The sequence below is a fragment of the Electrona antarctica genome (genome assembly GCF_951216825.1).
Source record: "Electrona antarctica genome assembly, chromosome: 21".
Lineage (NCBI taxonomy): Eukaryota > Metazoa > Chordata > Actinopteri > Myctophiformes > Myctophidae > Electrona > Electrona antarctica.
Window position 1 is genome coordinate 41,062,817 of NC_136802.1, and position 9,787 is coordinate 41,072,603.

The window sequence follows — 9,787 nt, forward strand, 5'->3', positions numbered from 1 at the left end:
ATACTCCAGCTTTAGGTGATAAGGTGACCACCCTATTCATACTCCAGCTTTAGGTGATAAGGTGACCACCCTATTCATACTCCAGCTTTAGGTGATAAGGTGACCACCCCATTCCTTCTACGAAGACAAAGAAAAAAAGAAGGGTTTAACCCATTTAGGCCTGACGTCAACATAAAAAAAATAAATAATGTCTTCTTAATCCTGACAGTTTTCTGAAAAACCTTATGTTTCTGTATCAGTGGTGCTCAATATTTCATGTCAAGGATCCCAAAAATTGTAATATGCCCCCCATCTGAAAATATGTTGTTCCAGGGACCCCACCAGAAGCAAAGATTTGAGTTAAAATGTTGACTCTGTAACATATTCAAAGATTTGAGGCACATTTTCATGTTTTTTTCAAAAATAGCAGACCTACAAGTTCATAGCGTGGCACTCGGTGCTGCGCTATGAGCTTGTAGATCTGCTATTTTTCAATAGCTAAAGTATAACATAATGCTTAAAACACCAAAAGGGGCTCCCGCCCAAAATGGGTTAATTACTTTTCTGTTCAATATCTCTACACTTGCTCTATCGATAAATGTGCGTATTCTGTGTTCATGTCAGGGTACTGGTTGGTCCATTATGTGTTCAAATATAGGGTGGTGCCACACAGAAACACTCTCTCCCACTGAGTGACATGCAAACCCATCCGTGCCAAAGGATTAACCCATTCTGGACGGGAACCCCTTTTAGTGTTTTAAAGGAGAATTCCATGCTAGAAAGCTTTCTTACCTTTCTTTGTAGTTGTTACGTCCCCACCAAAGAGGTCCAGGTGTTTTTTTGTGCAAAAACTCCTTATTGGCCATTTCCCCTACCATAAGCCCTCAATAAATTGCATTGCATTGAATGGGGCTATGGGGTGTTATGCTAATTCGCTTATTTACATCGAAATAAGTAGTAAAGTGTGCCGCTTGGGATATTATTTACATTATAAAGAGAGGATATATACAAAAAAATTTGAGCGATGGAAATAAGCGAATTAGCATAACACCCCATAGCCCCATTCAATTCCCATTCAATTAATGTAGGGCTTATGGTAGGGGAAATAGCCAATAAGGAGGTTTTGCACAAAATAACACCTGGACCTCTTTGGTGGGGACGTAACAACTACAAACTAGAAAAAGTGCCCTTCTGGGCACAGGTCTCCACCAGGAGGATAGGACTGTGTGAGATGTTTGGCAAAATGTTTAGGATTAATATAAACATGTTTTTGAGGCATTTTGTTCCAAAAATGTGTTTTTCAAAAATCAACCTGTTGGTGGCGCTATAACAGGCCAATGTGAAAAGGGTGGGATATATTCCTCAGCCTAGTAAGAAAATGTGTGAAAGATTTCACGTAAATTGCATGCTGCGTTCATGATTTGAGGCTTTTGTTCAAAACGGGGCAATCTTGCAAACTGTGAAAGCTAATTATAGCCAATTAGGATGGAATATGAAATATCGGACAGATCCGACTTGAGCACATGACCATAGAGATAGTGTGTAACGATTTGTGAGTTTTTTGGACAGAATCTGGAGGAGTAATATCAAAAAATGTGTTTTACAAAAGTCGGCCTCCTGGTGGCGCTATAAAAGGCAGATGCGGAAAATGCAGGTCAACGGTTTGTCCTTGGCCTCTAGGGAGTGTGCATGCAACGTTTCACGCAGATCGGTGCAGTTTTAGGTAAAACATGTGAAAAGCTGCCTCATGGTGGCGCTATAACAGGCCGTTCTGGAAAATGTGGGGCAGAGGTTCATCGTTGGCATCCAGGGAGTGTGTGTGCAAAGTGTGGCATCGACCGGGTTAACGGTGCCGGAGATTAGCTGGTAACGGACGGACGGAAGGACACACACACACACGGACACACGGACGGACACACACACGGACGGAGTGCAAAACATACTCTCTCCCCATGCCTTCGGCCTGGTGGAGACAATAAAGGTAAGAAAGCCTTCTAGCATGGAATTCTCCTTTAACTAAGCATTATGTTATACTTTAGCTATTGAAAAATAGCAGATCTACAAGCTCATAGCGCGCCACCGAGTGGCACGCTACGAGCTTGTAGGTCTGCTATTTTTGAAAAATCGTAAAAATGCGGCACAAATCTTTGGATATATATTCTTTCAGAGCGAACGTTTTTTTTATTTCGACGTCAGGCCTAAATGGGTTAAAAGTGGTGGAGTCAGTGAGTCCAGAACCACGCTGATACTGACTCTATGTTGTCTCCTCAGGTTCTGGTCACAGCCTGGTGGAGTCCGGACGCAGTGAGTCCAGAACCACACTGCGCTCCCCAAAGGAAGACAGGCCAGACGTCATTCAGCTACGCAAGGTAGCATAAAGAAAATGTCCAACAAGTGTCCCACTATGAGTCGCCCATGCAGTGTTGATTTTGACAGCAATGTCGTTTTGTGTTTTGTTTTAGTCATAGTATTTTTTTAATCAAATTTAATGTACTGGTAGTTTTTGTCATATTTTAGTCAACTGAAAAGTTGATTCGAATCATGATGGTTCACGATATGGTTTTTCAGACAAACGACCGAAAATCCTTTTTTAGTTATTTCTCATACACAAATCCAGTATTTTCTTTCTCTTTTAAGAAATTCTTCTTTTCAATACACAGTAGCAAACTGAAAAAAATGTTTTTCTTTTAAATCGATTATCTTACAAAGATTGTGTAGGCCTCTTCTCTTCTCTTCTCTTCTCTTCTCTTCTCTTCTCTTCTCTTCTCTTCTCTTCTCTTCTCTTCTCTTCTCTTCTCTTCTCTTCTCTTCTCTTCTCTTCTCTTCTCTTCTCTTCTCTTCTCTTCTCTTCTCTTCTCTCCTCTCCTCTCCTCTCCTCTCCTCTCCTCTCCTCTCCTCTCCTCTCCTCTCCTCTCCTCTCCTCTCCTCTCCTCTCCTCTCCTCTCCTCTCCTCTCCTCTCCTCTCCTCTCCTCTCCTCTCCTCTCCCCTACATGGTTGCGCCCCTAGAGATGATTGACCCTCCCGTCTCCTCCTCTTCTGTATTCGGTCCAGACTCTGGAGTGTCGTCTGAAGGTGTCGTTACCAGAGGACCTGGGAGAGGCCTTGTCCAACGGGACCGTCCTGTGTCAGCTGGTCAACCAGATACGACCGCGATCCGTGCAAATCATCCACATCCCCTCCCCCGCTGTGGTCAGTACTAGTGTTGTAGTACTCGAGTCCGGTCTCGGTCTCGTCCATCATTTGACTCGGTCTTGACCCATTTTGACCTGAGATCAGATTCTAAAAATGTCTTCTACATCCTGACAGTTTTCTGAAAAAGCCATGTTTCTATGTCAGTGGTTCTTCGATTTTTCAAAAATAGCAGACCTACAAGCTCGTAGCGCGCCACTCGGTGGCGCGCTATGAGCTTGTAGATCTGCTATTTTTCAATAGCTAAAGCATAACATAATGCTAACACCAAAAGGGGTTCCCGCGTCACTACAATTCAATGAAATAAATGTATTATACCCATATTGTGCACTGCGGTCGCTTGCAACTTGACTTGCAACTGACTTGCATGGCAAATCATTGGTGTGTTTTGTTTGGGCCTTAGTCTCATGTGTTCATTTATTTTGCTGTCCCCCCCACCCTACCCCACAGCCAAAATTGAGCTCGGCCAAGTGCAGACTAAACGTGGAGAACTTCATCTCCGCCTGTCGCAGGCTGGGCGTCCCCGAGGTGAGTTCACTCCTGCCTCGTCAGCGCCCCCTTTTTTGCTTTTGTCTCGAGCTTTACAAAACAATCGCCATTTCAGCCAGTGTTTTGACCACTTTTAGCGCCGATACATAGATGGCAAAAATGAGCAGATCTACAAGCTTCACATTGCAACATGAGCTTATAGTTCCACTTGAGTGTTTGCTGTTTTTGAAATAAAAGATACCAAAAGCAAGATTAATAATAATCAATTTCCCAGGCTAAAGTGGTTAAAAACGAGTTCACGTGTCAAATGTCTTTTTTCTTTGTGCTTCATGAATATTCATGTCCGTTTTGCTCCGCAACTATGTTTTATCGCACTGGTTCCCAAACTCTTCAGCTCGAGACCCTAAGGAGAAATTTGACGTTTGCCCCCCGGGACCCAAACTAGTAAAAACAGCAGATCTACAAGCTCACAGCGTGGCGCTTTGCGGCGCGTTGTGAGCTATTTTCACTACTTCTTAAACATTCTAAGTTATGGAATTCCTTAGATTTTCATGAAATTACAAAAAAAAAATATATATACATTGAATTTTGATATAATATTATTCATGGGAACGTTTATTGAAAAAAGGTTTTGGAAATAACAATTGAAACAAAAACGCATAGGAAACAAAAAATAAAAGGGACCTCCATAGCAATGTGTCGGTGACCCGCCCGAGCACCCCTCCCTCCCCGCTGTTTGGGAACCAGTGTGTTTTTGTCATCGTGTGTCTAAATCTGCTCTGTTTTCTCCTTGTTGCTCCTCCTCCTCCCTGTACCTACGTTTGTATCTCCCTCCTCCCCCCCGCCTCCTCCATGCCTCCCTGCTCCTTCTCCTGCTCCCCCCGCCCCTCCCCGCCCTGCCCCCCTCCCTGCTCCCTCCCTGCCTACCTACCCCCTGCCTCAGACGGAGGTGTGTGCGTGCTCCGACGTCTTCCTGTGCAAGACGTCCGCCGTGCAGCGCTGTGTGTCCCGCCCTGCTGGAGGCGGTCTCTGCTGCCCCCAAGAGGCTGGAGGAGGAGGAGGAGGAGGAGGAGACCTCCCCCCCCCTCCGCCGCGGCGCCTCCCAGCACTCCTCGCCGCCTTCTCCTTCCTCCTTCTCGTCTTCTTCTTCTCCGCTGCTATCCACAGACTTCCTGCTCGTCTACGTGGCGGCCATGACACTGCTCTACGTGCTCTACTGTTACGTCCTCGGATAGAGGAGACTCCAACCCCCCCGTTCGTTACCTCCTCGGATAGTGGAGACCCCCCCCTCGCTCTCTCTCTCTTTCTCTCTCTCCGTCCCGCACGAAACGTAAAGACGACGGCGTGATGTCGTCGCCACGATCAAAATACCACTTTTGTGTCGTCGCGTGAACGATTTGAACCCCCGGCGTCCCTATTCTCGGGAGAACGTCTGCCAAAAAATAGCCGGTCTACAAGCTCGCAGCGCGTTGCGACGCGCTGCGAGCTTGAAATAAGAGAGAACCAAATGCGCTCTTTTTACAGGTCCGTTTTATCAAGTATAAAAGGGTTTAAGTGGAGCTGAATTCGCGGCACAATAAAAGCTTAATTCATCCTAGCGTATGACGGAGGACAATTAAAAATTCCACGATACGATTATCGCAAGCGGGTTTTTTTTTAACGACATACACTAATAATAGCGATCATCGACCCGTCCCTAGCCAAAGCAGGCGTTTAGCCACGGCCTATCGCGCGCGGCTTCCTCATCGGAAGAGGAATGTGAGACACAAAGCCTTACTGCTCCCCCTACTGGCCACCGGGGACACTGCTGCTGCTGCTCACAACGCGTGCGTGTGCGCCGCAGACGAGGTACTCTCGTTGTTGTGCATAATGTCTGTGACGACCCGGAGATCAAATAGCATTGCAACACTTAATGCACACACGCACGCACACACACACACACACACACACACACGCACACACTCACACACACACACACACACACGCACGCACTCACGCGACACAGCTGCAAACCCCACCAGAGCCATGTGAAACCCCATTTACACTTCTTCGTAGGACGGTGACACACGCCCCCCAAAATAGCTGATCTATAAACTCACCGATGGACTGTTTTAACCGTTTTCCACCCACCAAATGGCACATATAAGCTACTGCATTTTTCCCTCCTGGGGGGGGGGGGGGGGGGGGTTTGTGGGGGTGTTGTGTTATTGTTAAACATCCACATTAACAAGAAGTTCTCCACAATAATGAGAACATAGAAGAATTGTTATTTTGATGAACGTTTGCCTGTTAGCTCTCCTAATGGTACCAACATCAAAACAGCATGGACCATGTTCTGTAGTTTTGGGTCTGAGAGGCTAAATGTCATCAAATGGTGGTTCCGTGGCTCAAAATGCAGAAATGGACCTTGATATGAAAAGGGTTGAAAACCACTGGTCTAGTTAACAGACGTGAAGTCCACATACATAACCAGCCCTACAGTGTGATGAGGAAGCCATTTCCGGGGGAACGGTTCCAAATGTGATGGAACCCATTCCTGGTTCCTCAATGTTGGATCCGGTTCCGAATCCCAACCCTAGTCGGACAGCGAGCAGGTAAAAAAACCCTTGAGCGCGAGAACAGAGGACAACATTACGGATAACTTTCCCCCCTTTTCCCCAAACACACAGACCTGCCTGCCTTAGCTTTAGCTTTATACTCGTCAATGCACAGCACGATTTTACTCCCCCCCCCCCCCCCCCCCCCCCCGACCCGACCCGTGGATCACAGGGGAATGAACTAAAGAAAGAAAAAACGCTGGGTTTACGTTGAACCAGACAGAACTGTGAATGTGATCTTTGAGCCTCTGCGAAAAGTTCGCCTTAAAAACGTGGAGCGTTTTTCAGAGACCTGTGGCGGCTGAAAGGGTTAAGGCCCTATTTATACATGCTAGTCACACGTACGCGCACGGTGTCTTGTCGCATGCCGAAAAAAGGCGGCCTTCAAAGCCCCGTGAGCTTGTAGATCGGCTATTTCTTTCCAGAGCGCGACACCGTGTGCGCAGTAATGTAAAAGGAAACCTTTCGGGTTGTACGTAAGCCGCTTTAAAGCAGATGAGAGACAGAAAGACGACACAGTGCCTCTTTAACCCGGATGGATTGAACCACTCACAGAAAGTGTTTGTGTGCGCGTGTGTGTGCTTTGTTTTATATATAGAGAGAGAAACAGTATGTTACTACAATGTTAACTGTTGGCCAGCGGAGGGCAGCATTGTCACATGTGTTGTCGGCCTCATGGTTTTTCCTAAACGGAAGGTACAGAAAATCTTTTCTAAGCTTGTGTGTACACTTTTTTTCCCTTTTTTCTTTTTAGCTCGTTTTATGGCCCACCAAAGTTTTTTTTTTTTTTTGCTTCATGTCTATGTATAAATGTAAACAACTGATTTTAAATTATTTTTTGTTTTTCCTTTACTAACTTATTTTGTTTTACCGTATGTCCAGTCTGTTTTTTTTGTTTGTTTGTTTTTTGTCCTGCTGCAGTGCTTGGTGCAAAGGCCAGAGGCATTGGGGAATTAACTTTAAACCAACAGTTGTTAATTGACTCCTAAACCCTTTTTGGATCAAAGGGGTCAGTTTTTCTAAAACTGCACACAGGTAGACTAGCTGGCTCGACCAATAGTCGTTATCATTTAGAGCTGGAAAGACATGGGAGCTCTTAAAAGGTTTCTCTTTGTGTGTGCACGTGTGTGTGCACGTGTGTGCGTACACGCGCATGTGTGCGTGTCTGTGCGTGCGTGCGTGAGTGTGTGTGTTGTCAGATAATGTAACAATTGGAGGCTGGGGTTTCCTCTGCACTTTGCACCAACCTGCTCGCCGTCTCGCTTTATGACGTCTGAGGAGAATTGACGGCTGATTTATACGTTGTTTTGCGAGAAAAAGAAAACAGCCGATCTACAAGCTGACTATGCGTCAGCAGCGAGGACCAACTAATGTTACTATTAGAGTTATAATAACCCATTTTGACCTGAGATCAGATTCTAAAAATGTCTTCTACATCCTGACAGTTTTCTGAAAAAGCTATGTTTCCATGTCAGTCGTTCTTCGATTTTTCAAAAATAGCAGACCTACAAGCTCGTAGCGCGCCACTCGGTGGCGCGCTATGAGCTTGTAGATCTGCTATTTTTCAATAGCTAAAGCATAACATAATGCTAACGCCAAAAGGGGTTCCCGCCCCAAAATGGGATAATATAATCTTCGACATGTAGGACGCCGTCTTCACAAAGGCAGACACGAAGTCCAGTTGGATGTCGTGTCTTTGTAACTCTTCCTCAACTGTTCTGAGCTATACCTTCAGTCTCTGGGGATGTATAGGCTCTGTGTGCAACACCTCGTCTGCACAGGCAACGAGCGAGCGCTCTGACGGCGATATAGTGCGGAAAAACTGTCCTAATATGGAGCGTCAGCCATTGCGTTGCGACGTAGCCTGAACCAAGGACAGTCTAAGAAGGATGAGACGCGAAGACCGTACGGGCGACGCCATGTTGCTTTGGAAGGAAAAAAACATGCGCAGTTTAGACCAAGGAAGCTGAACGCGGAAGTGTTGGCTGCATATAGCCCATTGCGCATGTTTTTTTCCTTCCAAAGCAACATGGCGTCGCCCGTACGGTCTTCGCGTCTCATCCTTCTTAGACTGTCCTTGGCCTGAACCAATCAAATATAACCAGTAAATAGTAGTGTGTAGATCTCAACCAATACAAAAAGAAACTGTTTCTATATCAGTGGTTCTCAACTATTTCATGTCAAGGACCCCAAAAATGTTCCCCCCCGACCCCCATCAGAAACAAATTGCTCCAGGGACGCCCCCAGAAGCAAAGATTTGAGTTTAAAACGTCCATTGGCAAAGAATATAATTTATTCAAAGACACATTTTCACGATAAAAAAAAAAAAATCAGATCTACACCCGAGGGCCGCTCTACGAGCTTGTAGATCATAGAGTTATCATATATCTAGAGAGCCCGCCTGCACTTCCAGTTTTGACCACTAACATCAACGTTGCCCGGCCCGTTCTGGGGGCTTTGTTGTAGATCTGCTATTTTTCAACGGCTTAAATTTAAATTAATGATTAAAAGTGTTTAACCCATTTTGGGGCGGGAACCCCTGTTGGTGTTTTAAGCACTATGTTATACTTTAGCTATTGGAAAATAGCAGATCTACAAGCTCATAGCGCGGCACCGAGTGCCGCGCTACGAGCTTTTAGGTCTGCTATTTTCTAAAAATCGTGAAAATGTGGCCCAAAATCTTTGAATATATATTCTTTCAGAGCAAACAGTTTTTAACTCAAATCTTTGCTTCCCTTCCATCCCTGAAACAACATATTTTCAGATGGGGGGGGGGGTCCGTGGCCAATTACATATATTTTTGGGCGTCCTTGACATGAAATATTGAGAACCACTGATACAGAAACATGAGGCCCGAGTGGCGCGCTACGAGCTTGTAGGTCTGGAGGATTTAGAAGATTTTTTAAAATGTTTGAGGTCAGGCCTAAATGGGTTAATATCAATTTATTACGGTGGTCAACGGTGTCCTGTATATGCGCTCATATAACACTCCGGTCATGCAACGCTGCTCCACACCAACGTATCTATCATACTAATCTAATCTAAATCCGTCGTGCGATGCTGCCTCGCAAAAACAACGTATAAACCCAGCATTTACAAGTCGGAACCAGACCTCGGAAACCGCCCAGAGCACTGCTTTATTCTCACGTTGTCATGTCTTCTTTTAAACGGGCTTCTAATTTTTTTTTATATAACCCCCCCCCTCCAAAAACTCAAAAAGCACGTGACTTTTAAGGCCCGGTTCTTGCGAGCGAGGTTATCTGTAGTCACAGAACTTATAGCGGCTTCTAGAAGGTTTCAGAACCCGTAAGAGAGCCAACTAATGTCGCCCAGAAGAGCCAATCGATTGGTAAAAAAAAAAAAAAAAATATATATCCCAACTAAGATCGTTTCTTGATTGGATTACATTTAATATTTTAATTTAATGTGGGATTTCCACAGCTATGCCGTCGCGTAGAGAGAACCCCTGAACTCTGTCTCACAAACGAAAATTAAACTTTGTAAACGTTTTAAATCAAAAGAGTTTTATTAT

At 45.2% G+C, this 9,787-nt stretch overlaps 1 pseudogene across 1 annotated transcript in view; it reads left to right on the forward strand.

The window, feature by feature from the left end:
- LOC306914390 (leucine-rich repeat and calponin homology domain-containing protein 4-like) overlaps positions 1-5,020 on the forward strand; it is a 20,398-nt pseudogene extending 15,378 nt beyond the window's left edge. The window contains exons 9-12 of the transcript in view: positions 2,251-2,348; positions 3,032-3,169; positions 3,620-3,697; positions 4,602-5,020. The product of the transcript in view is annotated as a leucine-rich repeat and calponin homology domain-containing protein 4-like (transcript). The remainder of the gene's footprint in view (positions 1-2,250; positions 2,349-3,031; positions 3,170-3,619; positions 3,698-4,601) is intronic.
- The last annotated feature ends 4,767 nt before the right edge of the window (positions 5,021-9,787 follow it).